Source organism: Triticum aestivum, chromosome 2B (genome assembly GCF_018294505.1).
Source record: "Triticum aestivum cultivar Chinese Spring chromosome 2B, IWGSC CS RefSeq v2.1, whole genome shotgun sequence".
NCBI classification, from domain to species: Eukaryota; Viridiplantae; Streptophyta; class Magnoliopsida; order Poales; family Poaceae; genus Triticum; species Triticum aestivum.
The window spans coordinates 246,966,061-246,971,517 of record NC_057798.1 but is presented as its reverse complement, the minus strand read 5'-3'; positions in this window follow the sequence as shown (position 1 = coordinate 246,971,517).

Below are 5,457 nucleotides of genomic sequence, written 5' to 3'. Positions count from 1 at the left end.
GGACATTAGAGCCAGAAGAACCTCGCAAGTGCTACGGGAACCAAGTTGGATGCATCCTACGGGAATGCGTGAGCATCAACGACGATGACTTAAGGGGTAAAGAACATTTGAAGCATTTGCTCCTCATGAAGCTGCACAAGAGATTCAAGTTCCCCAACCGGGATGACGACATCGAACACCCGTGGGACTATCCAAAGTTGAAAAAGATTAACAATCACGCCATGGGCATGTTCAACAATGATTTGGCCTCCTGGAAAGGGAGGGTGAAACGAGCTATTGAGGCTGAGGAACCCCTGTCCAAGATTCTAGAGGAAAATCCGACACTTATGGAAGAGGAGTTCCAAAAGTTCAAGGACACTTGCGCTATCGAGGCAGCCAAGGCTAAGGCTACGAAATTCAAGAGCCTTCAGCAAAGGAACATGGGGAACCAACACCTCGGAAGTCATGGCTACCTTGGCAAAAGGCCCATATGGGATAAGGAGGACGTGGAACGTGAAGCTGCGGGTCTCCCGGACCCCTTTGCGAAGTTAACCAACCCCTTGGAGCGTGACTTCATCAGGGCCCGCTACAAGTGGGACAAGGAAAAGAAGGTTTTTTACACGAACCCGATCACGAGGAAATTGATTAGAATACTGGTGATTATTCTTTTACCACCTTACATTTAGCTTCTGATCAAGTCAACTACACATTTGTAAATGGTTCACGTTCCTTCTGTAGGACAAGCAACACAAGCTTGCAGCCAAAAGCCAGTCTTCGTTGATAAGGCCCAAGTGGGACACCCCTCTCAACCAGGCCTTGAACGAACCTAAGGGACTCCCTTTGGACTAGTGGCCGCAATATGGATGTGTGCACGACGCCGGAGACGGTGCTACATGGAAAGTCTTTTACAACGAGGGCCCGGAGGCAAAGAAGCAGAAAAAGAAGTTCAGTCAGGCAGACATCGACAAGAAGGTGGAGCTTGTGTTCGAGAAAAAAGCAGCTGAGGACGCGAAAAAAAGAGGCTTAGGAGAAAAATGAGTTGCTATAGTAGGCAGTTGCTGCAGCTGTAGATTCCTGCAGAAATGATTTCGCTACTAACTTGATCCCAGTTATCATCAACTGGATGAAGGAAAATCTAGACAATACGGTAGACGATTTCCCCATGCCTAGCTTTGTCGGGAGCAACGCGGTGAACAACACAACCGCACCATCACCTGCTCACACAACCACGCCTGCTCCCGCACCCTCTCATAGCAGCCCATCCTCAGTCTCTAGCATGCTAGGCGGGCCTTCGTCTTTGGCTGATCTCGACGCCCTCGGGGTAATTTCATGTCGCACCAACATATATCTAGAATATATTTTTTTCGTTGTCTTTTGAATGTTTTACGCCTCAGACATGTCTTTGTAGGTCGACGAAACCCCGTGCACCGTACTCTACTTGATCAAAGGCCAGAAGGTGGATGTGGGAAAGGCGGTGATAACGAAGCCCTTGGAGCTCTTGTTCCATGGCTAGCCGATGCTCGGTGGGCACTTAAGGTTTACCATGTCGAGTGTGAAAAATCGGGGCTCGATGATTTGCCTCCTCCAGTACGGCTAGGGGGAGACGACGGCGAGACCCTGCCGCGGCTTGGAAACTACAAGGTTTGGGTGCTGCTATGGCCGAAGAATCTTCTTAGCCTAGAGCCGGCCGATAGCACACTAATAACCACACATTAGCAAGCAGGTATGAACACCACCACCCCACCTACGCAATTACCTGCGCCTGTAGGGCTGGGTGAGAGCAGCGGACAATGCAAGGAAGGGGTAAAATAGTGGCTGATGTAATCGCCCCCGTAGAACAAAGAATGGATGATGAGATGGACGAGGATGACCCTCTTCGGTTCCTCAATACAGGCGCCTATGACGATGACTTAGAAATGAGGAGTCAGCCATATGACGAATCGGACTATCGGCATGTTGATGAGGAGATGGATGATCTTCCTGGGCAGGAACATCCTAGCAGGGCTGATTGAAAGAAGTCTCTCTTCATGCAATCCTCACAGGACACGCCTGAAAATGTCGTCTCAACACAGGCTCAACTAGCCTAGGGTCGTACAATGCTTAGCCCAACAACACTGGGGCAGGGGTTAAGGAAGGGTCTGGAAGGTCAGTCCAAGAAAAAGGAGAGGAGGAAATCAACGAGGAAAGGCTCTGCTACCTACAAACAAGCCAGAGCACATGGTAGGCAGAGGGCGGATTTTGAAGAGCGTGTACCCGTCAAAGGTGTGGCCATGTTCCATGTCATGGGTGAGCCGATGCTACCGCCGAAACCACTGGAGGAAATATCAGGGGATCTCAGGAGACTGCACGACAATGTGTTGTCGACTAAGAAAAGCCTACTAGCCTCGAAGGATCTAGGATATCCAACATATGTGGCTCGTGTGCCTGAGGATAAGTGCTACTTTGACACACGGCCCATGGAGGTGTTCTTCCTGCGGTTTGAGCATATCTTTGAGATGTTTATGACCAGGTGGCTCGCTTTTACAATCGTCCGCCTTTTTGCGCTACATATGAGCTCTGTCATGAAGAGAGAAGAAGTCTAGCAAATCTGTGTGGCAGATCCATACTAAATGCACGAGTCCTTCTTGAGTCTCAGTGACTTTGAGCGTAAAACTGCAAGGGAGTACCTCGAAAACTTCATGATACAAAATAAGGACCAAGAAATTGTCCTCCTGCCTTATCATCCAGTGTAAGTTAGTGCCGGACAACCCTTTCATACATTTCAATCATTCCTTCTCACTCATACAGAGAATAATTTGAGGTTTTTTCCCTGCAGCAACGGGCGTGATATCCTTATCGTCCTTTACCCGCGTGTCTCCCACACCATGTATTTGGATCCTACCAGAAACTACAAGAAGAAGGACTACACCCACATAATGAATATTCTAAATGATGCTCTCCAAGGCTTCACCTTGCGGGGTGGCCACCTGCAGATCGGGAAACAAAGGAACCGCAAGACGGGCTTCTCACATAAAACTAACTTTTGCTGCATCCATGTCCTAAAACCAAGCAGGAACGATGGATTTTACCTCCATCTCATGATGGAGTTCAGAAGCGATCACAAAAGCTTCACATGACAACCAGAAGCGATGATCATATCCTCAAGTGGGTAGAATCTCAAGCAAAAGCGAATTATAAACTTAGAGATGAGTTCTTTTCCATCCAGAGGGACATTGCGATGATCATCATGAAAGAAGTCGTCGAAGAGAAGGGGATGCTCCACCACGGCCCTTTATCGCGAGCTGACGTCCGAACTCGCATAGGCATGCAACATCAGGACCTCACGCTGTTCAAGAAGCTAGGGTGCATCCTCGATGATACGGAAGGATGGAACTTCTAGTGATTTACGATGTCGATAATGATGATATGTGTTGGTTCAACATGTATACTTTCGATAGTGATGAAACTTTGTGATGTCCACGGTCCCTGCCGAACTTGCATAATGCTACTTTGTTAGTTTGGGTACGATGACCTACGTACCTCTAGTTAATTAGCTTGCGTATGATGAAATTGCATTAATTATCTATGTTTACTATATGTTGCATCTATTCGCTAACCCTTTCTTTTCGTGTTGCTCAAGTATGTTTGTACATTCTCTTGATGCAAGATGCATCTCTAACAGGTACCTAGATCCTTGATGCCGAAGAAGCAGTGCTATGTCGTGTACATATGGGATGTTTCAGGAGTGTACGACGAGTGGCGCGAGTGTTAGGCACAAGTGGAGCGGTTCTCGGGTGCCAGCCATAAAGGGTTCAAAAGTAGACAAGAAGCAGAAGCTAGTTACTTGAGGTTCACGCTAGCGCGAGAGAGGACTCATAACCGCCACCTCATGCACTACATAGTTCCGCTCTCACTCATACTAATAGCTCTTCTCGTGTATATGATGTTTAGATGGATGATGATGTAGTTGCAAGTATTCGAGACTTATATCACTATTTCGAGATGATGGCGAGAGACCACTTTGTGTTGGATGATGATTATGATGATGACATGATTTGACGAGACTATTTGTATGTGTATGCAATGATTATATTTGTATGTGTATGATATGCTAGAGATTAATGTATAAAGCCCTAAACAAAATTCAGCAACACAAAGTATGGAGCAAAAAAAAGAATTCAGAAACTAATAACGGTAGCACGGGGTATGGCTTTAGCAGCAACGAGGTCTTAGCAGTAGCGCTCTTTGTACTAGGGCGCTACAGCTATTAGCAGCAACGTGTTTTGGCGACAAACGGTACTGCTATCCCTAGATAGCAGTAGTGTGGGTCAAACCGCGCTACTGCTAAGCATTAACTGTAGCATTGTATCAGTAGGGCGGCTACCCGCGCTACTGCTAAGCATTTGGCCCGCGCTATTGCTAGGCTTTTCCCTAGTAGTGCTTGTATATTCCAAAGATTGGCTTCCTCAAATTTCCCTAGGTCTTCGTGAGCAAGCAAGTTGGATGCACACCCACTTAGTTTCTTTTTGCGCTTTCATACACTTATAGCTCTAGTGCACTATTGCATGGCAATCCCTACTCACTTGCATCGATACCAATTGATGGGCATCTCCATAGCCCATTGATTTGCCAAGTTGATGTGAGACTTTCTCCTCCTTTTTGTCTTCTCCACAACCACCATATTCTATTCCACCTATAGTTCTATATCCATGGCTCACACTCATCTATTGCGTGAAAGTTGAAAAAGTTTGAGAACATCAAAAGTATGAACAATTGCTTGACTAATTCCGGGGTTGTGCATGATGAAATACTTTATGTGATGAAGATGGAGTATAGCCAGACTATATGATTTTGTAGGGATAACTTTCTTTGGCCATGTTATTTTGAGAAGACATGATTGCTTTATTAGTACGCTTGAAGTATTATTTTTTTATGTCAATATTGAACTTTTGTTTATGGATCTGAATCTTCATGCCACAATAAAGAAGATTACATGGATAAATATGTTAGGTAGCATTCCACGTCAAAAATTTCTGTTTTTATCGTTTACCTACTCGAGGACGAGCAGGAATTAAGCTTGGGGATGCTTGATACATCTCCAACGTATCTATGATTTTTGATTGTTCCATGTTATTATATCATCTGTTTTGGATGTTTTATATACATTAATATGCTATTTTGTATTATTTTTGGGACTAACCCATTAACTTAGAGCCCAGTGCCAGTTTTTGTTTTTTCCTTGTTTTTGAGTTTTACAGAAAAGGAATACCGAATGGAGTCCAAACAAAATAAAACTGTTGCAATGATTTTTCTTGGACCAGAAGGCCCCCGTAGGAATTGGAGAGGGGGTCAGAGGAGTCCTGAGGGGCCCACAAGCCCTCACGGCATGCCCTAGGGGGCCTGGCTTGTGGACACCTCGGGAGTCCCCCAACCCTAATCTTTGCACTAGAAATTCCCAAATATTGACCCAACATTAGAAGCATCCACCAAAATACTTTT